At 36.5% G+C, this 27,249-nt stretch overlaps 1 protein-coding gene across 1 annotated transcript in view; it reads left to right on the forward strand.

Annotated features, from left to right (window-relative positions):
- The first annotated feature begins 3,511 nt into the window (after positions 1 to 3,511).
- LOC139797725 (sodium channel protein type 1 subunit alpha) overlaps positions 3,512 to 27,249 on the forward strand; it is an 87,580-nt gene continuing 63,842 nt past the window's right edge. The window contains exon 1 of the mRNA XM_071747464.1: positions 3,512 to 3,880. The gene's annotated coding sequence lies outside the window, so the exon portion shown is untranslated. The remainder of the gene's footprint in view (positions 3,881 to 27,249) is intronic.

Here is a 27,249-nt window from a genome sequence, read left to right on the forward strand (position 1 = left end):
GACTGGATCAAATGAAAAAAATACACATAGAGTCAATTTAGTTCTAGAGCTGCTAGATCATACTCATAGAAACAATTAAAGAGCTTTTGCTACTCTTTTCTAAAAGAGGATATGAAATATGTCTTTATTGTTTTGCTAACAGAAGTAGCCTATACCTAGAAATGGCCAAAGTCTTCAGAGAGATTTGAGTAGAGGACTCTTATGTGGACACCCTCCCCTCTCCATACTTATAAGAGTACGTGATATCTGTTCTAAGTACAGGGTTCCATTTTTATGGGTTTTGTTCTTTGAACGCTTTGAAATACACATTTCAGCATGAATCACTTGTGAAAGTTGTTCAGGAACACAAGAGAAATTATTTTGAGAAAAGAAAGCAAGGTCAGAGAAGGACAGAAAAAAAACCAACAAAACCTGCTCCTCAATATAGTGGAGACATCTCTCTAGTCAGTGATACTGGAGCATTTTAATTTTTCATCAGATCCCAAATGGAATCTATCTTAGTATGCACAAACCTCAAGTAATGATTTATTTATGTGAAAGGCATCTTAAGAGCAGGGTGTCTAAAAAAAATCGTCCTGTTTACTCAAGGTTGTTGGCAGGAGTAATGTCTATGAGCTCCTGCTTCCTTCATTTCTGTATGGAAGAGAAAGAATCTAATCTGCCAGAGAGGATAATTTAGTGATAAACATTTTTAACTTCTACTGCCAAATTGTCCATAAAGGAAAGATTCCAGAACTTGCTTCATAGGCTTACAGTATTCTGTAAATCATCACTAGCATTGTCTTTATAAGAAAGGTATAGCAAGGGTCTGAATTGTTTTATACTCCTCACATTAAACTCTCAAACGTTCGTATTTTCATGCTCATCATTATGTGAGAGGAAGTCTAGCCCCTTCTTTTTTTCCAATAGCATCTTTGTTCCGCAGTCATTTGCAAAATAACACATTTTTTAAAGTATTTTTTAAAAACTGCTTTTATTTTATTTACTTTGGGAGAAATCTTTCTAATTGCTGGGGCATCAGAATAATTAATTTCAAAGTTGAGAGTGATATAAACTTTACTTATGTTTTTAGCGCTGTCAAGCATCAAACTCCGCTAGCCACGTTATTTGTGCAGCTGGCTCAAAAACACTTTCATCAGTAGTCCTAAATATCAGCAGTTTCTGTATCTATTTGTGTTAAGATAGTCTGGAGTTGCCAGCAGATCAGACCAAGTTCGTACAGAGCAAAAATGCTTGTAAGGCCTATTGTAAATCAGAAAGTTTTGTGTCTTGGTGGGTGATGATTTGGCTAACTCCTGAGAGAAATAAACAGTTTTTACACACCAGACAAAAACTATGGCTTGTAGGCATATTCTGAATGACAGTAACTTAACACTTCTGAATTATTACTTTTAATTTCTTATCTTCATTACAAAAGAATATGACAGTCATTGTTCTTGCAATCAGACATAGAGTATATTAGCAGTATCATAGAAAGGAAGCTGGAAAACCCAGTGGAAGGCTGGAGGAATATCTAGTGAATCATTTTGGCCAAAGATGGAATCAGCTGTATCAAATTTTGACTGTTTTGCCCGAAATGTAATATCAGGCAAACTGCCTATTGCCTTTGCAATGCTGACAGTCAGGTTTGCTATTGTGTTCCTTTATGTAGTGTTTTCTCCTCAATTTCTGTGTATTGGGCTGGTTTACCTATAGTTCATCTGTAGACTTTATTTCTCTACCTGATGCAATCAACTTCTGTTTATCTGTAGGGAGATGATCCTGGTGATCTCTTAGTTGTGCCATGGCTGGAGAGGCATCAGATCTGACTTTTGATGAGCAGTTTGGCTGCTTTGATGTTTTGAGTGCTGCAATCAACGGAATCATCAACCTTTTGCACCTGAATTAAACTATTGTTGTGTTCTCTCAAAGGAAAATACAGCTCATGACAGCTTAAACTCTTGATTAATCAGAGTCAGTATATAAATTGTTTGCTTGTAAACCAGCACTCTCATTTTTTAAAAAGTAGATGTTGGTACATATGAAGTTTTAAGTGGAAATCCTCACGAATAGTCGATGAAAGAATAAATGCACCGAGATATGTTTAATATTATTTGCTGATGTGGTATACAGCAATAACAGTCTAAAAAATCATTCTAAAATTGTATCTCCCATATATTTCTTATGGTTTCCACATTATATTTTAAACTTAAAGCTAGCATATCTTGAGTTATTATTTATCTACTTTTTCTATCAAATGCTTTCCTTTTTTATATATATTTCCAAGCCCAGTGAAGCTTTTTAAATTTGTTAGAGAATTCATTGCATGTTTATTTATAAAAGAAAAATAATTTAAATATTTTTTAAAATAAAAATATTATTTTTACCTCTTTTATCTTCATCTCTATTTTCCTATTTGAGATAAATTCTCAAATTATGTTTAATCTGCTAAGGGCATAACTAAGTATAGCAGTCCCTCTACCTAAGATGACTTCTGCAAAACCCAGCCAATGTTCTATACTGGTGCTAAAACTTTCAGTGACATTAGAGACCTGTCTGTTGTTGTTGCCACAATGTTGTTTATGAGTTCCCCTTTCCTCTTTTATTTAATGTAGCCTAAAACTTTAATTTGGCAAGTTTCAGAGCATATAGAAAATTATGTTGATTATTTTTCCCACTCACCCAAACTAATTTACTTAAAGCAAGGAGGACCATCAAATATAACAGTACTTTTGTAAAATGGAACATTAAATATCATTAAATGATATTTTCTTTATCTCAGTTACTATATTCATTACGAGATTGTACTGATCCTTAATATTAGGAATTTCTGTCCAGTTGCAATTACTCTTGATCATGTCTAATCAAGCTGTCGTATATGCATTATCAGTATTTGAGGATCTTTACGTGCTATTCAAGTATTCAAATGAAATAAAATATGGAATTCAATGTATATGCAGTGATTTTAATTAATAAAAAGCTGCTTTTTGTAAACTACAAGCTTGTCTAGGCTTTTAGCTGGCTTAGCCTGTATACTTGTTTCTCCCCTTGTGCCCTTTGCAGAGGAAGTTCTTATATGATGCAAATAGTAATGAACCAAGAAAGACCCCAAAGCTTCTCTCCAAAAAATAGCAAAGAAATACCAGAAATGATTGTAAATGTCTTCATGACCGGGAATGCATCTTACCCATAATTTTCTTGAAAATATCAAAATCTCTTTAACCTCTATATCACCAAGTAGAACAGTTAAGAGATGGTTATTTTCCCAAAAACTAAGTTGCATGCAGTAAGATTTATTTAAGGGAATAGCACTTCCCTTTGGAAATTAATCCCCTTATTTTATCTCAAACCATTGCTTTTATTCTACTCACCACAATGAGTACAAATAGACAAATGCATGCAGCTGCAGTCTGTGTCTCTCCTTCCTTACTTTGCCTTGCTGTTGCTCTCCTATTAGCTGTAGCTACGCAGTCCTCTAGACTCAGCGTGTCAGAACCTCTGCTACCTTGGCAGCAGGTACAGCTGCAGCTTTAGCACTTGCAGTCTGCCTCACGTTTGGAACACCCTCGCTCCTTCCGGTCATTCCTTCCAGGGGAGGAATGACACCAGCATTTCTGAGCTGTTCTTGTGTTTTCTCCCAGAACACTCAGGGAAAGCAGACTTCGTGATCTCCATGCTAACTACCAGCCTGCCTGCTGCCAGTTCTCCCTACTTCTGCCAGTGATGACATTCAGCTTGCTCCTCCACACAGGAGACAGCACTGATTCCTCATTATGTAAGGCAGTCTAGGTCAAGTGTAGGAGAGACACTGCTGGTCCCAGCAAGCTCCTGGATTGCTCCCTCAGCTTCATGCTTCATGGGGTCTGGAACCTGGATCCTGATCTTTGCTACATCTTCTCAGGTAAATGTTTTTTTCATTAGGTTACTGTGCTATTCTTCTATGCAGATAGCTGTCAGCCATGCTGTGAATTGCAGAGAATTTGCTAGGTGAAACCAGCACTGTCAGCATCATCAAATTATAACAGAGTAGTAGTTCTTCTAGGCATCTCGGCTTTAAGACACTTTGCAAATAATTAAATCATAAATTTGGTTTGTTTAACAAACATCTTTTCTAACCATATGGGGATTACTGTTAATTTGACTGATTAAGCAGTGAGTTAAATCCATTTGCTTGAAGATGATGTGGGAAAGCATTATTGGATATAGCTATTAGCTCTGAGAGGTTTACTGCAGTTCCTGGATGTTGCATTGTTTTAGCTTGCAAATTACAAATATGCTTCCTTTATTAAACAAAACAAAATGAAAACAAACAGAAAAACAAACAAAAAAAAAAGAAAAAAGAAAACAAAAATCTATTTAATTTTCTTGCACTCTTTGGCTATTGTTTTGAAGCAGAAATTAAATTCAGGATGCTAACTGATATTTACTGCATGAATGCATGAATCTATATGCTTCTGAAATGTGTAAGGTGAATACTGCAGATAAAGTTGCATTTAGTGGCTGCTCTGCAGAATGCCAGAACAGTGCATGTTAGCTAAATTTCTGTTAGAGTTGCTCTCTTTCATGCTTCACACAGAATTCAAACACTTTTTTTTTTATTATTTATACCATGCTGAAAATCAGTCTGTGTCAAAATATAAGCCAGGTTTGTCTTTAAATGACTTATACGTAGAGTATTGCCAGGTGCTGGAACATCTGATTATACTGGAATGCAGCAGAAGAGGCCCTGGAAAGAAATAGCATAGCACTGATACTGCAGTATCATGTAGGGAGTTTCACCAGGCTTGCCTGTTAGATAGGGACAATTACTGTGTCATAGATTTGAAAATATTTTTAATGTATTTGAGAGATTAATTAGAAAACTTGTGTTTCTGTACAGTACCTTGGACAGCAACTTTCTCCTCCCAGGGTATTGAAGCGTCTCCTTCATGGGAGTGAGCAATGGGTCAAAATTAAATAACACTTTTAGGGTGCATTAATTAATTCCAAAATGTAGCATAATTTATAACAAAAATACCTGAGAAAATTTGTTCAGCGTTGTATCAATGAGCTATAATTAACAGCTTTAATATACTAGCTTCAAAATAGTGATTTTTTGTTTTTTTATGATTTGTTTGTATATGCTAATGAGTGTCAAACTTAAAATTAAAATTGAAAAATTTTTTGTCTAGTGACAGTGTGGCATTTACAGAATTTTCATGTCTAATAGATAACTGATCAGCCTGAGAAGATATACCAAGATTTCTTTCATAAATTAAGATCAAAACCTAATAAAAGTAAATATGTTAATAGCAGAATAAAGTGATTTTTATGGGAAGAGTGGAAGTCCTTTAAATGTGTTTACCCCCCACTAGAAACTAGTGGTTCTTCACACTGTTCTAGAAATAACTGCTAGACACTTTTTTGTAAGTGAGGTGAATCATTTTCTTATAATTCTTAAAAGCTCTTAAGCTCTTTTTCTGGAAAGAACTGCCAAGCAGTCAGTTTTCTCATCATTGTCTTGCCTTATCAGTTGCTAATTTACCTTTTTTACATAGATTTTAAATTTTTTTTTTAAATGGCTGTTGTGTTAGATCTATATTTTTATTAGTTTGATTATTTTGAAATACGAGGCTGGTGCCTTTATTAATTACCTTTTGAAAGAAGTAAGTTCAAGAAAATGTAACTATTTCTGCTATCTTGAAAACACCTGTGTTGCAATGCAGTATGTTAAATTGTGTAATACTATAAAGGTACTATTTTATCCTTTAAATTACAGAAGTATGTCTTTAAAACAAACTCTTAAAATAATAGCACAGTTTAGGAACTTAGTACAAAACTGTTAGATATCACACATTACTATAACAATGTACTTCAGATTCTTGGTTTCTTGCTGACTGAAGTGTTCTAAAATAGTTATGCTATTACATATGAGTACACAGTGTTCTGTCCCATTTCAAGTGTGGGTGCTTGAGGTATTTTCTTACAGGCTGAAGGAGTATTAATAACCTGTCTACTTGGGAAAAAAAGATTTATTGTCTTTAAATGTATAGAGGTTTTCTTGAGATGTTATTTTTTGCATCATGGTTCATAGCAGGGCATGCAGAGTACTTCTCAGCATTGCAAGCTGCAGAAGCTTCAATAGGAGCACAAAGTGTTTAGTTCCACACAAAGTGTTAGAAAACAGTGTTTCTGATGTCTATTTATGCATCCTATATTCTGGTATACCACTCTGGGTCTAAGAAATGGAATACCAGCAGTATGGTATGTTTTGAACCCCTACAATGCATGATATGGACCATTAGTGGTCAGTGCCTCATCCTTGAAGTGGTTTACCAGAACTGGCAGTAGCTTCTTTCCTATGTTCTGTGTAGCCCCTCACATCACAATTTGCAGATTGAGATTCTGACAAAGTTTTCACTTTCCCTCACAGCACAAAAGGTTTCTGTTCTGCAAGGGAGTTACTGTGCACTCTTCCTAGCCACCTAAATATCACTGTAACTGAGTAGCATGGAATTAATACGAAAGTGTGTTAGTTTACTTGTTTTAGTATAATGTGTTCACTATACATAATGGTGAAACCAGTTTCCTTAATACAAAATGTAAACAAATTATAGGAGTATACATTAGACTATTAGTTTCTATGAAGGTATTTACATCTCAGATTTTAGCTGCCTATTTTAATAGAACAGTCAAGGTATATATTATGATGACAGTCATATACTAAGTTAGTGCTAAACTGAAAAAGACTGACTACACACATCTGTGTTTTAGTTTATCTCATATAACTTCTATGCTTAAGACTGTAGTAGTACAATTCACAAACTTTTGAGGTAAGTTTGGGCTTCCACAAATGCAGATCTTTCGCTGTCCAGAACTTACAACTTCTGTTTGCATCTAGTACAGAAAAACATTTTAAAGGTGACAAAAACCTGTTCCTGTAGAAATAGGGTATATATATTCTGAAGATGCTGCTTTAGTATCTGTCAGATGTGCTCTGTTCCTTGTGAAAAAAGTTATTATTTTTGTTCAGAGGCTTTCCTCACTTTGCATTGAAACTTGTTGGATAAAATCTTCTCTTTTGTGTTGCTACAGTCCATGTCATTTTCCCAGGTCCTGGTTCTTTGTGATATTTTCCCATCTTTAACTGCTTGTATAGCTCTTCTTTGACTGCAGTGCAATTGGTTCACAAGTTTAGAAAGAGAAAAAAACCTCAGGATTATCATGTTCACCTGCTTGTCCAGGGAGGATATGGATGACTCATTCCTTATATATTAGATTAGTTACTCCATTACCTGTTTTCTGTACCCACTGCCATTCACAGAATTCATTCCTAGAAAACTAGAATGAGATACCAATCAAGAGAGATTTCTTAATATTTTGATAAATAAAATATGTCTCAGACACTATCATTTTATGTATATATTTATCATGGTCTTAACATTCTATTCATTGTGTATGTAGAACACACTCTTCTGCATTGTTGCAGATTAACGACATGGCTGAACATCTAAGCTTCTAAGATGAATTTTAAAGGTTTCTTTAGAGTGTACAGAATTGTAACATTTGCAGCACAAATGCTGAAACAATATAATGACAGACCTACGTTCTCTTTTTCTTCAGTTGGGGTTCATTATAATTCCTTTTCAGAAAGGGAACTCTGCTGCAGAGAATCTCCAGAGAAGTACTTCCATATGAATCCTTTCATGTGCTGGAGAAACCCAAAATCTCTTAGTACTTGGTGATCACTGAGGGTGGGCAGTTTGTGGCACTTGAGCCAAAAACTTACTGAGCATTTTTTTATCAGTGCTCTTTATGTCTGCACAGTATTCCTGAGGCAAAGCCAAGAGCAGGACTGGTTAAAATTCGCATGAGAGCAAGTGAACAACAAATCGCCATTAATGAGCAGTTACCAGGTCTGCAGAATCTGAAATGTGCAAGATTGCAAGCTCAAGACTGCAATGGAAGTTTACCTGGCAACAGTGTCCCTGCTGTGCAGGGCATGAAAGTGCTGTCCTTCAGGCTTGTTGAATGGCTGCTTTAGCCCATGCCCATTAAGGTGGCTGCTTCTCTGGTGCTCAGGGTGAGAGAAGCTGTCATTATACCTCTAGGAAGAAGTCAAAAATTTCCAAAGTAAATGCAATCAGTATCCTAGACTGGCTTGCTTTTGAAAATTGTTTTACAAGCTCCTAGCAGTGTCCTGTTTATGTATAGACACAGTAAAAAAGGCAAATTGGATTTTTGGGGGGGAGAGGGAGAGACCATGTTTTATTTACTAACTTTCCATTTATCTTAGAGTTGGAGAAGCTCTGATTGAGAAATCGATACTGTTTTTGTTTTTCTGCAGCTGTGGTGCAATGCATAAGTTTAAAATATTAAAAATAAAAGAATTCATAGGATTTAGCTCTTTAGCAGTTTTAAAGAAGTCACTATAGTTTTGATAGGCTTCTCTCTCAAATTCCATATCAGATGACTGTCTGGAGCCACCAAAAGAGACTGTTAAGATAACCTCAAGTCCTAATCAGTTTTCCAGAGACTGTAAGGTGATGGAGATGATCTTGAGCAGCTGGTTATACCAGTGGCCCACTGGAATTTCTGCTTTAAAGAAATATTTTAGTACTCTGTTAATGATGCTTGGAAATTTCTTAGTCAGTGATCATATTAAGCGTTTTATGCTAAACCTCTACTGATGCTTGAAGAGGGGCATTTTGGGACTATTGAAAATTGTATGCTTTCATAAAACATGGAAACTATGTTTAAATTCGGGAGAAATTTCCTTTGTTCATTGTTAAGTTCAGTACTAAAACTGTAGGTAGCTGAGGTATCTCAAAGTTTTTTATTGCCCCATATTAATTGTTTGAGATATTCAGATTCCTGCTTTATTGGTTTTTTTTTCCTGGTGTTTATTTCATTCCAAAATGTAACATTTTAAAGGTGCTATGCCTGTAAAGTGTCAAACACACCCAGGCTGTAGCTAAGACTGGAGGAACTCATTAAAAAGTCAATCTGAGGAGTAAATATTCTGCCTTTTAACCAAGTGATAAATCTGTATTTGTAAACATCATCATTTCCAGAAACATCCTCCATGAAAAGAAAGATTTCTGGGAATGATCAGTCAGCAATAGTATCTGAACTGTTTAGTATTTAGAATTTTAGGGGAGATTCTGATCAGGGGTGTTATTAGCACTACTGAGTAGTTTGTCACCTGCAAACGCTCTTCATAACCCTGAAGAACTTTGCAAATATACAGAAAAAAGATAATTCAGGTTTTACAATTATACTTAAATAAGTATATACAATTTATACATATATATATATATATATTGTATAATATACAACTATACTTAAATGAGAATCAAATACTTGAACATGTTACCAGCTAATTATAATAATACAATGGTTTATGAAACTTCCTACCTCAAGGTCATAGAATTGAATCATAGAATACCAGGTCAGAGGGGACCTCAAGGATCATCTGGTTGAACCTTTATGGTTAAAACATGGTCTAGACAAAGTGGCCCAACACTTGCTAAATGTTGAACATGTTCAATGTTGGAGAAACCACCACTTCTCTGGGGAGATTATTCCAATGGCTGATTGTTCTTATTGTGAAAAATTTTCCTCTTGTGTCCAATTGGAGTCTCCCCAGGATTAACTTGTACCCATTGTCCCTCGCTTTCTCCATGAAGACAAGGGAATCTTCATCTTCTTTGTAGCCGCCCTCCAAGTACTGGAACATGATTATGAGATCTCCCCTAAGTCTTTTTTTTCCTCAGGGCTGAACAAACACAATTCCTGTTGAAATGAATTTAGGTAGTGGGGACCTGCCTGAGTTATTTAGCAGCCTATCAGTAATGCCTGCTGGAAAGCTGAACAGGGAAACATGCAAGGATGTGAAGTCTTTCTAAACCAGTGTTCAGGCACGTTCAAAGGAGATAGGTTGCAGAGGATGTGTCCACCTTGGTCTTGCCCTTTGTATGTCAACATTTGAACATTAGTATTTGGTTATATTATTGTGTGTTTTAACTAAATATTTAGTGTCATAAGGTTGCTTGCTGTGTTATTTTTAATCACTATAATATCTTCAGAGAAGATACTTAAAAATTTATGATATTAGAAGTCATTGTTAGAGCAACTGTTCATAACACTCTGTATTGATAAACACTTGAAAATTAAGTATTAAATTGAGAGATTCCAAGAGCTTTTTGTGAAGGACAAATCATGTCAGGTCACCACTTGGCTGTGGAGAAGTTAAGCTTCACATAGTTTGGATTCAATGTAAAGATATGAAAAAAAGAATATCAGAACAATACTGTAATTTACTTTAGAGAATCAAATTAATTACAGCTTCCTTGGGTCACTGAATCACAGATAATATGTGAAGTATCTGTTATATAGTAGTTGACAGCCTAATACACATAATGATTAAGTTTATTTTCTTATATCTTTACATGCCAAAATTGTATGACAGTGAAAAAAATGCAGTTTTATTTTTTGGCCCTTTTTCATGCAACTCTCACCTTTGCAGTCACTGTGCCCTTCCTTTCCTGCCATGCTGCACCCACCCCCCTCCAGTATGGTTGAAACTGGGGTTTTCAAAAGAGCTTGCTGATGCCTTTTTTTTTTTTTTTTTTTTTTTTCCCTCCTCCTCTTTTTGTTGAGAAAGCAAAATGAGAAATATATAATGCTGTCTGATTTAGCTCAATCTGAGGCGGATCCAATGCAGCTGGAGTTTGTTGTGTGAGCAGTTACTGTTACTTAGCAGTCTGAATTATAAAAAGGAGCATTTTTTGTGTAGGTTCCAGATTTGGCTGCACAGCTGTCATCTGAATACACAGGAACGTATAGGTCTGACGTGGCAGTGTTATTGGCAATGCAGTCTGTGGACACATCATATGACTCTGGCACAGGAACCTTTGGGTTTTTTTCTTTTGATTGAAACCGTGACTGAAGATGTTGCATCTACCACCACTGCTCAGTAGGAAGGTATAAAACAAGCAGAAGACAAGTAGTATTTAGTCGTGTCATCCTAGGGGCTGACCTGGAAAAGATACTGGTTCTTTCATAACAGACCACCCGTGCCCAAACTGCTTCCTTTTCACGTTTCAGAGATGAATAATTAACAGAAAAGTAACGAAAATTAATGAAATATCTTACTCATTTAACACTGGATAAAGTAACCTACTTCTCAGTGCAACCCCTGCCCTTTGTTCCTTGCTGAAGGAAAACGGGGCTGCAGATTTTCAGGCTAGTGTCAATCAGGGAATCTTTTAAAAAGCAGCCTTCTTCAGATGGTTCGTGTCTTTTGCCGGTAGATGGGGCTGTCCCTCAAGGCGATGCTTGGGATCTTTTTTTTTCTTTCCCCTTTTTCCTTTCTTCACCCTCCTCATTGTTCCTCTTCTTCCCATCCCCCTTCGTTTTGCCTTTTTTTTTTTTTTTTTTTTTTGGCTTTTTTTTTTTGCTTTTTTTCTCCCCCCTGCTGTTTGCTGATTCCTGTTAGGTACCACAGAGTGAGCCTCGGAACAGGAAGCTGAAAAGAAGCAGAGAGGATACTGCAGAGGTCTTTTTTTTTTTTTTTTTTTCTTCCCAATGAGAATGCAGCAATTTATAAATACCTGGTAATCTTTTGGAACTAGGAATCTGAGCAAGTTTACTAGAAAGCATTTCAAGTATTTTATCATCACTATCTCTTGCAATTTTTAATTTTTGTTTTCCTTACAGTGGATTTGAAATTCATGTTTTATCAGGTAAGCCATCAGGATGTTAAATCCTGGTCTTTAGTTCATTTATGAGAGCAGTCTGCATGCCCTGCCCTCCCCACCCCTTCTGGTTTTTTTCCTTTTTTTAAGTTTTTCTTTTTTGTTGTTTTTAAGCTTATAATTAAGGAGAAAATTCAATTTTAATGTTTAAGAAATTGTTTCAAAAGATGCAGTCTGATGTTTTTGGCAGCACAGGATTTTTTTAAAGACGGATTTCACTGGCAATATATTTTTGGGTGTTGGGGAGATATTTAAATTCGTGTTGAAAATTTTTTCCCCCAACTGTTCAGATGTTAACAGGGGTTATGTTCTTTCACATGGAAAACATATTAAAGGCTAAAGCAGGCATCGGTGTAGTGAAAACCTTAGCATTACAGTTTTCCTTTTCCTAGAGAAGCTCTGCTTTATGGCTATATACTTCAATGTTTGAGGCTTACCAAAGGAAGAAAGGGCTCCTCATTTTTTCTGTCTCCCTCTGCCCTTGATCTTTCTAGTCAGGTATGCTGCTAGAAGCTCTGACTTTCATTTACATATTGATCAGGACTGGTTGTAATGCTGCAGATGTCTCTCGGTTCATATTCTGAACCGTCTTGCTTTTTCAAACAGCACAAGAAATTTGCCAGGTGGACATCAAGCTCTTTCAGCATCTTTTCTAAAATGGATTTGTTCTCTCCTGCTTGTCTGAGGTATGTGCTCAAATGACTCCCACTGAACTAGTTTACCTGGGATTGGGCTGTTGGTTCAACCCACCCACCCTTCATCCCCATTTAAAAAAAATGTTTTGCTCATTCTGCAGTATTTGAAAATGGATTGGTGTTTCCTATCACTGCTGAAACCTGTTCAGTTGTACATACTACAGAAATGATTATTTCGTAGTTATGATGTCCAACTTTTGAGCTATATTGGCTCTGATATTATTGCTGCCCCTACTGTTCTGTTGTGCTTTTCAGACTTGACCAATATGTTAATATAAAATACAGAGGGAAAATGTCGGTGCTAAAAATTACTCTGAGAATACCAGGATGATTACTGTCACAAGTGACACCCTGTTAGTTTGTTCTGTTGAGCCTGATTTGTGTGATCTTTAGTATTTGTTGAACTATTCAGACACAGGAATGCAAGTTCTAGACAGGCAGGCAGCCTTAAGCTGTCTTCAGTTTGCCAGGTAGTCACAGAAAGTTTTCATTATTTTAAAGGAAGTGTCAGTTATGGTAGGAGGGGAAAATAAGAGATTTAGCCATAGGCATGGTATAATCAGTACAATTCTAGGGAAATCTGAAAAAAAAAACAGTTTCCATGCAAAGCGTCTTGCACTAGGAATGAATAATCTTATTCCATTTTAAGATTAAATCATCTATAATGATTTACAGGATTTCTATATAGATTAATGCATATAATGCATAGATTAATGCATATAATGAAATAACGTATCCCGTCAGCCATTTAAACAATACTTTATATCAGGGATAAGGGTAGTTACTGATCACTGAAATCTACATTGAAATTGTCATACTATAACCTAAGCTTGCTTTGAAGCTTCAGCTGTAAATGTGAACAACTGAGATAGTTAGGAAGCTAAAATAAATACCTAATTATTTCATTCTTAAAATGAAGGAGGCCTTGAATTAGAAAACCTTCAGAATGTCTATGAATATGACTCTTCTCTTCAATGGCCCATCCCAATCCTAAGCATTTTGGACATCTCATTGTTGACTTTTAAGGATGGATCACTGCTATCCACATCACACCACATCCTTCCACCATGTGAATTCTACTGGAAGAGTTTTGTACATTATGACAGAAGCAGACGTATTTAGGAGATACACAAAGCTTATTACTGGATCTTGTTCCTTAAATGGTATTTTACTGATCCTTCTCTTGCTTTTGGCTACCTTAAATTGAAGAACCATGTTTGAAGCGCAAAGGTTTTCCTGCTTTTCATTATAAGTATTCTGGCAGTAATCAGAAGTGGGTACTTTGCAAATTCCTTTTGAAAAGGAGCAGGAAGCTTGCTCTAATTTGTGTGTGCATGTATATTTAGAACCTTGATGCTTCTTTTGGATGAATGTTTTTTCTTTCATTTTATTAATTTTCTGGACTTCAGCATGAACTCACCTGTGGAAAAATATTTTTGGAATTTTGGGTTAAACATTTTGAGGAGACTTTTTTACTATCTTCCAAAACCAGGAACATATTCTTACTTTCTTTTTCCCCATTGAAGACAGCTGATATATGTATCTGTATAGGAGGCAGTGGGATTTCACAGGAGACCTGTATTTGACCTGTAGACTTTCTGTTGATGCCAGAAAAAATACAGAAGACTAAGTTCAAAACTGAACAATACATATTCACACTTGTAAACTGAAACAAACAGCTGTATGGTGCCAGTGAGACATGCTAGATAAGGAACACAATGAGGCTTTTTTTAACACAATGTTTTAGAGCACTTAAGAGAACAAATTAGTCAGAGAAAAAAAAAAAAATCCAAAATATTCTAAAATGGAAGAAAAAAGAGAACCTTTGAGTAAATTTTAAGGATCAAGAGCTGCAGCCTATCTTTCTGAGTGAACCTAAAGTTATAGGTAGATGTGGAGTGTTATGCGAGTTCTCCAAATGTTTTTCCTAAAGCTCAGTAATTCTGGCACATGCTACTTCCCTTGTTCTAGTTGTAGGTTTATTATTTTTAAATTTCTATCCATTAAAACATATAAAAGTTAGATGAAAACAACTGAAAGTTTGGTACGGGTGAAGTAATTAGTTAAATAGCAAAGGTATACTCTGAAATCATTGTCCTTTCCATCGTAGACTTAGTCCATTTTCTGTAAGATGTACTTTTTTCATTCAATATTAGTAATATTTATTTAAAGAATCACTGTGATGTCTTACTGAATACATGGATGTTCAGTGTTTTCAGGCTTCCTGTCTTTTACTGATTATTGTGTCATTTCTGTCTCTTCCATTTTCACAAGTGTGTGTGGTTCCAGGCCCCTCTTCACACTCTTCTAATGGGCTATTTATGTCTGACAAAAATATTTTTTTTTCACTGATTACAAAAATTCCGGGTAGCACCCTTTCCTGTCACATTAAATATAATTTGAAATACACATTTCTGACTCGGCCACAATTCTGTTTATTGCTGGCCTTCATTAGCCCCAGAAACTCTCTCTCTCCTTCCTCTGTGTGCTAGGAAATTCTCAGTATGTTGCTTTTTCTGAATGCAAATTTCCATCACTTTCTGTCTCAGCAGTATCCAGTGCATCTCTGACCATCTTTTCAGTAGTCTATTTTAGAGTGTTTCCATCCTTCTTTTTATTCATTTCCAGCTGAAGTCTGTGCTTTCAAGCTTTATCCTCTCTCATGCCCTCTATCTTGGCAATTTATTTCATTACCTTGTAAACATACGTTCACTCTTTCTTCTACTCCTAAACAAATTCTCTAATTTGCTTCCAACATTGACTTTTAAAAATCATTTCATAATACACTTTGAAACACTGAGGTTCATCCTGCTATTACAACAAACCAAAACTAAATTAAAAACCAAGTCCTGTCAAGGTCAGAAAGAAAAATATAGGAATAAATGTAGAGGCTTGTGTGGCTCAAAGAAGCTTTATTTAATAGTAGTACTGGTTAAAGGTAACAAAACTAAGCAGCAACTATAGTACTTTACAGTAATGTATCTGAAAAAAACTCTCAAATGGTTGTTTATTTAAGTGCATTTTGAGCCAATGACTTGGCTGGGTTCCAGATGTATTTGCCTGCAGTAGTACCATCCTCTCATCCTCCCTGGACTCCATTTTCTACTCACTCTTTAATGGTGTTTCCTTCAGAGTGAGATCTTTTATTTTCTTTAATGATTTAGAGTGTCTAACCACTTGCTTCAAATTTCTGTTGTTTCAAATTTATTTGCCAAGAGGAAATCATACCCGAGATATTTCTAAGGCAGGTGAGAGGTGCTCCTCCCAAAATGCCTCTGTAGGGCTCTTGCTGTAGCTTTGCAGGGCTCCTGGAGTGGTTCTACAGATGAAAAGAGAAGGGAAGAGATTGGTGGATCATTAGCAGCTGAGTACTGAAAATTAATTATGTTCTTTACATCGGCAGTGGGTGAAAGTAAAGACCGAAGCAATGGGTGCAGGCAGATGAGACAGGGGAAGGAAGCTGCTAATAGGGGGGACAGTGAAGAGCTGTAATAGAGTGTCAGAGTAATCTGTGAAACCTGTTAGGAAGGTCTGCAGGAAGATGTTAGAGGAATCATCTGTTGGGAAGCAGATTTAGCAATTTTGTCTTTGGCAAGGGGATTAATGGGGTGGCCTCTGACCAACCCAGGTTTTCTGTATGTCTATACAAAGTAGATATCTGAAGTGCAATAGATATATTTTTTTAAAAGTATATCATAAATTATAGAAACCTACTGAAATAGAGCTAAAAGCTATCTTCATCAGGATTTTCTTAAGTGTGTAAGCATCCCCTCAATGCTTTTATTCTACAGTATGTACACAATGCAACATTTCAAATATATCTAGAAAGAACAGAAAATACGTCCTAAAAAAACTATTTAATTTCTCAGTGGTTTCTTTTAGATTAAATAGGTTAATGGTTAACCATAGTGAGGACAGGATCAAAAGGGATAGAAAATGGATATTTTGCAAATCTGATTGATTTTTGGTTACTGTCAGGAGAATACTATAAATTTAATTAATAAGATTTTTAATTGGTAGTTTATCTTTGGTAGAGAGAACCAGGACACTTCAAAAGCTGATTAAATACAGTGAGCATGCCAGACTCATTTCAATGTTTTATATTCCATGTTAATGTTTAGTATTTTTCAAAACTAAGAAACCCAGTCTGATACATCTGTTTTCTGAGATGTGAACCTAAATCACACCAAATATATCACCTGAAATGCGCCCTGATGGACAGAGATGGAGAACTTCTCAGAGCTCCATACTGGCTACATTAACAATGCTTAACTGAAAAAGAATTCATCCAATGATTTTATGGATTTTTTTTCTTAAACATTAAGCAAGTGATCCAAATGTTATCTATAAACCTCACATCCTAGTGTTTTGCCTTCTACTCAATTTATTTTCTCATTACATGCACATTGGGATAGATAGGCCACAAAGAATGACCCTGTGCTATGTTTTCAGGAGTTCAAATTGTCTCAAAACAGAATTTATCACAAATCTACTACTCTGAATAAATAAAACATCTAAAAAAGAAATCGCATTCCAAGGAAAATGATCTATGTATTACAGTAAATTTTTGCCTAGTAGTTTTCACTCCATATGTGCCAAGAGTAACTGGCATGGAGATAACCCTTGTCTGCAAAGCATCTCATCCTTAAAAACCTGGTGGCTGTATGCACCCTGTCAGCAGGGTATGACTTCTGCTGTGAGCTAACCTGAGAGATGTCACCAGACTCATTGAGAAACTTGTAACTAAAACAAGTGAGAATTGTACCAGGGTCAGCTCTTTTTAACAAGAGAGATGATTCTGTCCTCAGATCCAGGAGTATTTCTTACCACTGATTAATGAATTGGCTTCTAAGCTACAAGCAAACAAAATAAAAATTGATCATATAAATATATATATATAAAAAACCATGTAATTACTTACCTAGAAAGTGGTAATAACATGTATTGAGCACATTTTTTTTAGGGTCTGGCTTTAAAATAAGCTAAATAAATTTACAAACTGGAATAATATGTGAATGAAGTAAATATATTTTCACTTCTGAATTAACAATTGAAAAGGAAACAGCACAACACTGTCTCGAGCATTCTGTAGTTGAAAAAAAAATCAACAGCTTCTTTTTCTTCCATGAAAATCAGTATTATGGAGGTACCATTGTTAACTAATACTTACAAGAGATGCAGACCAATTCAAACAAAATCTCTTTTACTTATTTTTAATAATTTTGAATACTTAAATGAAAGCCTGTCTACATGACTTATTAAAAATACATTTCCATTAATGGAAGACTAAATTGGTTTTTTTTAAAAAAATACGGGTAAGACCTATATAGGGACTAAGAAAAGGAAGATATGTCAAATATACTTAAAATTTACTGCAACATAGTATACTTTACACAATAGCGCTGTGTTCTGGGACCAGGGAGCTTTGTAAAACTTTATTTCTTGACACAACTAGGTGTGTCAGAATTTGCACCCACCTTTCTCACATAGAAATATGTGAGAAAGTTTTGCAAAGTATCTTTATTCTACTACAAAAGCTGTTCTCCAGAGGTTCCTTGCCACCTCAGCCTGTTTTTGAGTCTGTGATTCTGCAATACAAAGCCACATCCCAGGAGTGTAAGGTGGAGAATATCACTAGACTATTCAGCTGTAATAAGAGCAACTATGAACCAAGGTGTGACAAATTAAAATATAAAGAAAAATATAAATTATAATATATTATCTATAAATATTAAATATTTATATTTCTATAAATATAAATATAAATTGGGAAACGTCAGCATAGAGAGGGTCTCGGATCACCAGGTATAAGGACTGTAGCTGCTCTGAAGTGAAAAAATTTTCATATTTCATGAGTGGGATTTCTAGTAGACAGCTTTATTGATATACATATGCAATCAGATTAGAAAAATCTCATAGTTACTTTGAGTACCTTTTAAGTAGGATTTAAATTGAAGATTAATTTTATTCACATAATATTCTTAGGTTTTTTATTTTGGAATTCTATTCTGAAAATGCTTTTGGTTTAGTATCAGTGGTGGTACCATTTTATTTTTTTTTGCACACAAACTTCAGTCCAGCCTATAAAGAACTGTTTTCTCCTTTGGTTAACTAAAAACTTCACTCACTTGGGTTATCATTACAGGTTGAAAATGAGGATGAAAATGAGCTTGGAAGGGCATTCATATTTTGTTGTCTGGGTTTTTTTTAACTGATTGTTATATGTAATGCCAGTCCCAAGGATTCTTACAGTTTATGGCAGTTATAGGGCTGCAGCCCTGTGTCTTTTAGGCAGTAGGTCTGGTAGTTTTGAGCTGCTGCACATGCTGGCTGTGAAGCTGCCACCTGTGAGCACTGATGTTAGGCTTGCCCTCTACTTTCACCTCAAGACAGGTTTCTATACATCTGTGAAGTCTAACTTCAGACTAGTCCTGAATCAGCACTAAGCAATGTTTAATAGCTCTGCTAGGAAAACCAAAAGGCAAACAGGTCAAGAGCAGAGAATGATAAATTACAAGACATGGTACCAAGAGCAAGCAGAGTTGCCGATTATCTTGGGTTAGTGCAGTGGTGTTGTGGAAGTGGAGAGGGCCACAGGGGTGGCTCCTGTGAGAAGCTCCTGGAAGCTCCCCCAGTCCCAATTCTGGCCAATGCCGAGCAGATATGGGAAACTGGATGTGCCTCCCTGAGTAAAGTATTAAGGAAAGGGAAAATAAAACTGAAAAAAAAATACAAAAAAGCCCAAACCAAACAAAAAATAACAAACAAACAAAGCCAAAACACAAACAACAACAACAAAAAAAACCCTGTAGAGCAGAGGAGAAGAGGTTTAGAGGTCAATGCCAGAGCAAAACCACCAAGGTCTGTGAAGAAGGGCGAGAAGGTGCATGAGCATGGATTTTCCCGCAGTCCTTGGTGGGGTAGCAGCTGTGCACCTGCAGCCTGTGGTGGAGCAGTTCCTGAAGAAGCTTGGTCCTTGAAAGACCACAGTGGGGAAAACGTGGATTTATAGCCCCTGAAGTGTAGGAGGTGGGCAGACGTGAAGCTGCAGCCTGTGTGGAATCTGAGGGGGTAGATGTGGATCTGCAGCTGTGGAGGACCCTGTGCCAGAGGTGACTTCCTGAAGCAGCCATGACTCTGTGTGCTGGCTGGAGCAGTTCCTGAGGGACTGCACCTGTGGGAGGGACCCATGTCCCAGGGGTTCCTGAAGGACTCTCTCCCACGAGAGGGACCCCGCAATGGAACAGGGGAAGAATGTGAGGAGAAAGGAGCAGCAGAAACACTGTGTGGGGAACTGACCCTAAAGCCCCACTGCCCCTCCCCTGTGCCCTGAGGGGAGGCAGCAGTGAAGCAGTTTGGGCTCAGGAAGAAGGAAGGGGTGCGGTGAGGGAGGTATTAAGATCTGCACGTTTTCTATTTCTCCTTTTTGATTAAACTAGTTTCTTTTTTCTTCCCAAGTTGGGTCTGTCGGGTTTTGCCTGTTTCTGTAATTGGGGAATGCAAACCTCCCTGTCCTTGTCCCTGTTAATGATCCTTTAGGTGGATTCTGTCCCACGGGGGGGGCAAGGGGTGAGGGAGCAAAGGTCTGGTTGGTACCATCTGGGCCTAAACTGTGACACCAGTACAGTACCCCTTCTCTTACGTCTGCATGCCTGATTCCTAGGCCAGCAAGCACTTAGTTTCTTGGAAAAAAAAACAAACAAACAAACAAAACAAGCTCAGAAAATATGAATCAATTTTTTAAAAAGCAGGGAGTAGTAGCTGAGCAGCCTAACCACTGAAGAGTTTTGAAAGGTATCTTGAAAAAGAAGAGGTTAAAAGGAGGATAATGAGGGAGCTTTGCAGATATTTGTGTCTCTAAATGTGTGTGGCTGGGAATATTCTTTGAAAGCACAACTACTCAGAAAATCACCCTAGATATGGTTTTGTTTCCTAAGGCCAAAGAAGTTCTCCTGTTTCTTTGTAAACATGATGGAAACAGGCTCTTTGAGAGTAATAACCTTGTGGGTGGCTAAGAAGGACTGTATCTTAGATATGTATGAGGAGGGGGTCAAGTACAGTAAGATTTAGACATAATCTGGCTCCAAAAGAAGGACGTGATATGTCAGAAGAGTTGGATTTATATGACTGTAGCACAGACACCACAACTCTCAGCAGCCCTTAGGTTTGGTTCTCAGACTTTCATGTGCTAAGATGGTGTGTTAAGCACTCATAAGCAGGGACTAATAGCTCCACCTAGAAATCAAAAATTCTTATACCAGCAACAGCAGTGGAAGGAACTATGAAATAATTTAAATTTGGGTCAATTTTTCTTTTTGACCAACCACAAGATTAACAACCCAGTAAAATTCTTAAATCCCAATAACATTAGATATCATAGTCTATAATTTTATCACTTCTATCTTTTTGACTCAATTCTTTATTAAATGTTTACATTCCTATATTTTGAAAAATCACATTAATATCCTGGATATTTGTAAGTAGAGTTAGAATAAAAAACATGAAATTACTGGAAACTCACCAGCACCTTGAAAGAAAAAAAAAGGTGAAATCTTTGCTTTCAAATATAAGTCAGTGTGGCTAACAGTCTTCTTTCAGTGGTATTCAGACCACTGCTTCTGCAGAATTACTAATTCCCAAGCCCTGCCTTTCTTTGCAAAGAATCTGATGCTTTTTACAATAAGGTGTAGCTCAAAGGGTGTGGCAGAGGCAGCTGTTGCTGTTGCTTGTTTTTAACCATTTAATAGCAAAAACTCTTTCATTGCTTCTAGGAGTTTTCTGAAGATTTTTTTCCCCTCTATGCAACCGAAAATCCCGTGAGTATTCTGTAGGACCTTTTTAGATCTCAAAACTAAACACTGAAGGAAATAAATGAGAATTTGAAAAATGCTGAAATAAATCTTCAGAAATGAGTGAGGATTGTTAAATGCACAAAGCCTAGTTCAGTTGGGTCTTTTAAATCCAACTGTGATAATACAGAATTATTCAGAGATACTTCCTTCGTTTTTTATGTGTAAGCCCTTATAATTACCAGTGTTATGTTTCAATTCATGCTTTCTGGGCTAATATGTTCCATGTCAACACAAAAATCCTAAATCACACTGTTACTCAGGGGTGTTTGCAGCTCTGTGGCAAACTAAATAGTCATCCTCTTGCCTCATCACTCCCCTTCTGTTATTCTTTTCCCATGCCAGTAGCCTTACTGTACATCAGGTCAGGTGATGGAAACATCTAAACTTTAACTTGAGTTAGTGTGTACTATTTGATGGCTTCCAGTATTTCAGACAACTAATTTTTATTTCAGTGCATATTTATATACCATGTTTTGATGTCTGTGGTATGAGTTAAATAATATACTTAGTCAAGTCCCTGTAATCTAATGTAATTAAGTCCTTGTTCCCAGATCTACATAATCTATGCTGAGAGGGAACATCAAGAAGATGGTAAAAAAAAAATATGGGAGAATCCTATTATCAGTTTGGTAATACAGATGTTTGCCTTATAAAGCTGTCGATGAGAATTAAATTTAATTTTATACATGAGCTACAGGGAGTCATAAAAAGTTGCACAGTCCTGTTACTCTAATATGATTTCTGTCCTTCCAAGTGTGATGCTTTGGATATCTCACCTGCCTTAGCTACCTCTACTAGCACTAAAATAGAGATAAACAGGCCAGATACAGCTCAGTGCTGTGAAGAAAGGAACGGGGCTTTCTCTTTAGCTAAGACCTCGCCTACAAAACTGTGGTAGTTGGCCATACCTTCCTTTGTCTCCTCCCACAAATTCACACTTTCAGGAAGATAATTTATGTTTATTTTGTATTCTGAAGTAAAGAATCATGAGTACTTGATGAATCAAAAATAACAAAAAACTCTGCGAAGAAACAGTGAGAAGTAATATAACATAGAGGCTTAGACTCTTTGAGTTTACATGTAGATTCACTGTTTTATACTTATTTTGGAGTACCTGTGGTCTGTTAGCCATGCTTTAAATCAGCTGGTATGTTCCCTGGGCATGTTGCTTATAACCCCACAAATACATAGTTAGTCCCTATGAAAACGAAGTTATCAGTGCACCAAGAGCACTTCAAAATATTATGGCTACTGTTTACTACCCTGATGCTTTTTCAAAACAGTAAGAAGTGTAACTTTTAATATAACTGATTTGTTAGTTTATATCAAAAGCAAAAAAAAAAAAAAAATGTGTGACACAGGGCAAGGACAGAATGAAGGGCAAAGATAAAATACTGCTTACTCTAGCAAGATTCTCTTCCCTGAGTTTTCCCTTAGCAATCAGTTTTGCAGGGCTTGGAAGTACAAGGAAACATCAGTCTGTAGAGACATTTGAGGGTTCCTTCCTGAAATTCAGAGAGAATTTACCAGAGAGATTTACCAAACAGTGAAAGCAGGCCAGCTTCATTGATAATCTATTAATATTTTATTCTCTTTGAGTTAATTTTTACTTTCTATTATGACTGAGAGGTGAGTTATTGAGTTATTTCTTACATCACCAGCACAACAAATCATATTTTGTGATATACATAGTGAAGAGTCCAGTGAGTCATTGGTTCTGCAAGCAGCAACACAAATGAATGAGCAATGAATCTGTTGAAAGACTGAATCATATAGCAGCAGTGTACAATAGTGTAGTCTCAATGGCCTTTTACCAAATTGAGAAGTTGGAGAGTATTAAGAAAAAAAAAAAAAAAAAGAGCTGGGGAGCTCTAAGTTTTAATTCAGCCCTACTTTCAATATATGTAAAGTTTTACCTATAAAAGTAAAGAACATGAATTATTCCCTAGAGCATATTCTCTAGTTCATGCCTGTCACTTGTTTATCTGTGTGTGACATGACTTGGGTAACAGAAGAGCAAAAATACTACTCTGGTCTATTGACCACGTCTGTGCAGTGGAAACATTTACATCCCTCATCACCTGCAGTGTTAAATGTGGAAGAAGCTGAACATCTGTGTAGTATGTTCTAGAAAACATGGCACTTTGCTCTGTGGTTGATCTGAGAATATACAGCTTTTTGAAGTTAATTATATTACTATGCTGAGTAAAATTAAATGCTGGCTACTATTAAAAGTTATGCTGTTGATAATCTTGGCACCTTAAGGTGGGAGGGAGAAAAAGACTTTCTTTTAGGGATCATGTTTGATTTCAATATTCAGATGTAAAGGTGATCATGGAAGGGTTTATACAGGTATTTATGTAGGTGGAAGTATAAAACTGAACCAGACCTGTTGTGCCACAACCATTAGTTGAACTGGTCTCTTATGATCAAATTCTTACTTTTCTAGCACATAGGGCTGAGTGGAATTTCAACATCCAAACATTTTGTGTATTTTGTGGCAAATAGGAGCTGAATTTTGATTCATGGGTGCCTTCACAGTTGATCAAACATCACAGCATGTTACAGTTTTAGATTTAGGTGTATGGATAATATAAAGACAGGAGCTTGCTGAAGTTTAGGTATTTGCAGTACTGAAGTTCTGTATATATATGCTAAGGTCCTCCAGACTAAAACTTTAAAGAAACTCTCATTACTATTTGTTATGAAGGCATGAAGAATATGAAAGCTAACAGTAAGCCAGATGCTTATCAGATTAGGAAATAATTTTGGTCAAACCTGTCCCTTTTTTTGAGAGTTGTGTATTGTTGACTCCTTCAAAGGCAACTGTGCAACTGCTTTGGAATAATTTTTTGACAGGGCACCATCTCTGACACGTCCCTTTATTTTGTTTAGAAAATTTACTTTGTTAAAATTTGAAGAATCTAGACATTAGCAGAAACTGTGGATATTTGACAGTTTGAATTACTGTCTAAGTATGTGTAGATCTACAACTTTGTGGGGCATACAGCAGATCACATCCATCAGGGAAGTGCTGAACAAATTACATGCATGTTGCCCAGATGGTCAGAGTGTGCATAGCTAATCCAGAGGAGTTGATGCTTCAGAATTAACATGCATGGGCAGATCAACTGTGCATTCTGCAATTACACAGGTGCAACTGAAAAACTACAGAGTTATTCTATAATTCTGTATGTGTTTTACAGATGGTCCATGCACACAGATTACATTGAGCATGCTCTGGAATTATCTGTTTTACAACAATATTTACTGCAAAGTATATATGACTATATTCTGCCTGAGAAATTTCAGAATATACGCAATTATTTTAATGTCAAATATTATGAGTACCTTGTTTTCCAAAATTTGAAATGTTTTTCCTACTGGTAGACGGCTGATAAGAAAGTCACTCAAACACAGTTGGACATGAAGAAGGGAAAAAATCTTGTTCACTGCAGAAGGAGAATAGGAAGCAACTTACTAAGAAATCCGTATTTTCTGTATTCTTATATTCTTTCCTCTGCTGAATTACCAGTGCTATGCTAAAGAAAAAAAAAAACAAAGGCAAAAAGTCCATTTAGATCATGCAAGGAATTTGTAGTTATTCAGCTAATATATAATAAAACACTTGATAGAAATCAGAAGGATATCTGTTGATTAACTGGACTAATATAAATTCTTATCCACCCCCTATATAGATAAGTGAGAGTTAATTTGTCTACTATAATAAAGGAAACACAAATCTTTCAGTTAACCACTACAAAATGACAGATGAAAGTGATTTGAGTTTAAGACTCAAGTGATTTTTCTACGTATTTAATATTGAATTTTAAATTTATAGAAGATGTATGATCATGGAAATGTATGAAGAGAAGGAAAATGTATCTGAAATATTATCCTTTTATTTGCTAAATAGAGGATCAAAAATATTAAATCTTTATAAAGTCTCCTGAAACATTTTGTTAAGTACAGCTTACTTAGATTTAGATCTAACTAAAGGTGTCTACCTGGCTAGCTCCATGTATCTGTATTTAGCTGTGTGGTGTGTTAGACCCTGGAGGCAAGGGATGCCATCCAGAGGGACCTTAACAGGCTTCAGAGGCAAACTTCATGAAGTTCAACAAGTGCAAGGTCCTGCACCTGGCTTAGGGCAATTCCAAGCACAAATAGAGGTTGGGTGGAAAAAGAATTGAGAACATCCTTGAGGAGGACTTGAGGGTATTGGTTGATAAGGAGCTCGACATGAGCCAGCAGTGTACATTTGCAGCCTGAAAAGCCAACCATATCCTGAGCTACATCAAAAGAAGTGGGGCCAGCAGGTCGAGGGAGGTGGTTCTTTCCCTCTGCTCTCATGAGACCCCACCTCGAGTACTGTGTCCAGTTCCAGAGCCCCCAGCACAGGAGGGACATAGACCTCTTGGAGTGAGTCCAGAGGTGGTCCATGAAGATGATCCAAGGTCTGGAGCGCGTCTTCTATAAGACAGGCCGAGAGAGTTGGGGTTGTTCAGCCCAGAGAAGAGGAGGCTCTGAGGAGATCTTAAAGCAGAATTCTGCTACCTGAAGGGGGCCTACAGGAAGGGAGGAGAGGGCATGTAGTGATAGGACAAAGGGTCGGTTTTAAGTCAGAAGAGGGTAGATTTAGGTTGGATGTTATAAGAAATTCTTTAGTGTGAGGGGTGTGAGACACCAGAACAGGTTGCTCAGGGAGGCTGTGGATTCCCCATCCCTGGAAGTGTTCAAGGCCAGGTTGGATGAGGCCTTGTGCAGCCTGGTCTATTGCGAGGTGTCTCTGCCCGTGAAGGAGGTTTGGAACTAGGTGATCTTCAGGCCCCCTCCAACTCAAACCTTTCTATGATCTTTGACAGACCTTAGAAAATTCTAGGATTAATTATAGAAAATTAATGCAAATTTCAATCCTGCAGGGAAAAATGGAGATATTCTTAGAAAAGCCCAAAGTGTTTTTTGGTTTTTAAACTCAGTATGTAAATACAGTAGCTGAATTAAATGTTTTTGCAATGTAACTAATGGCTAGAGAACTGGGTTCAGCACATATCTACACTCTGCATAGGTGACTACTTCATGTTTTGCAGGAGATTATCTCCCTTTAATTTTTTTACAGTGAGAAATCTGACACCGCAGTTCTTTAAAAGTCATTCTTCGGATTGTGCATTCTGATTCCATACATTTGAGTGAAATACGTGGTTTTTTGTGGGTTTTTTTTCTGAGAAACAAATAAAAAAATTAAGTTACAGACCCCATAAGCACTTTGACCCTTCTTATTTTATCCGCTATATTCCAGTACTCAATTAATAAGTATGATTAAGAGGTTTTGCTTATCGTGAATTAATAATTTAGAGGATTTGGGGTTTATTACTTAAAATATTTTAGTGACCTTGGTGGGTTTTTTTAATTTTCATTTCTCACCTATGCTTTTCTTTCTTCTCCCTTAATTTCTTATCAAAATTTCTTTTTCTCCTTGTTGAATTTTTCTCAACAATTTAACCTTATCTATATTTGCTTCCTGTCCTGCTCCTTCCTGTTCTTACATCTAATTTTTTATTTTTCATCTCTGCATTTTTATACTCCTAATCTTGCGATCTTATTTTTCTTTTTTCCGTTTCCCATTCTTCACTTTCTCCCCAATTCTTTTGTGGTTCATGTATGGTCTTCTCTTATTTCCATTTTTCACTCTGTTTTCCTGATCTTTTAACACTTCTTTCTGTAATTCCTGGTTTTGTTTGTCACCTTTTCATTTGTTTTACCCCAACCATCTCTTGTATTCCTACTTCTTTGTTATTCCATAACTCTAGTATATTTTAAGAAGTACTGACCTGCATTGACCAGTAAGTCCCCTGAAAGGCTGACTGATCATTTCACAAGCTATGGGTGGAGATTTCAAGTATCTCTTTACACTTGGGCATGAGGGATTGTGTGCCCTGCCCCAATACGCATTTCATCTGTATGTCTGATGTCATCAGAAAAATA

This window comes from Heliangelus exortis, chromosome 6 (genome assembly GCF_036169615.1).
Source record: "Heliangelus exortis chromosome 6, bHelExo1.hap1, whole genome shotgun sequence".
Lineage (NCBI taxonomy): Eukaryota > Metazoa > Chordata > Aves > Apodiformes > Trochilidae > Heliangelus > Heliangelus exortis.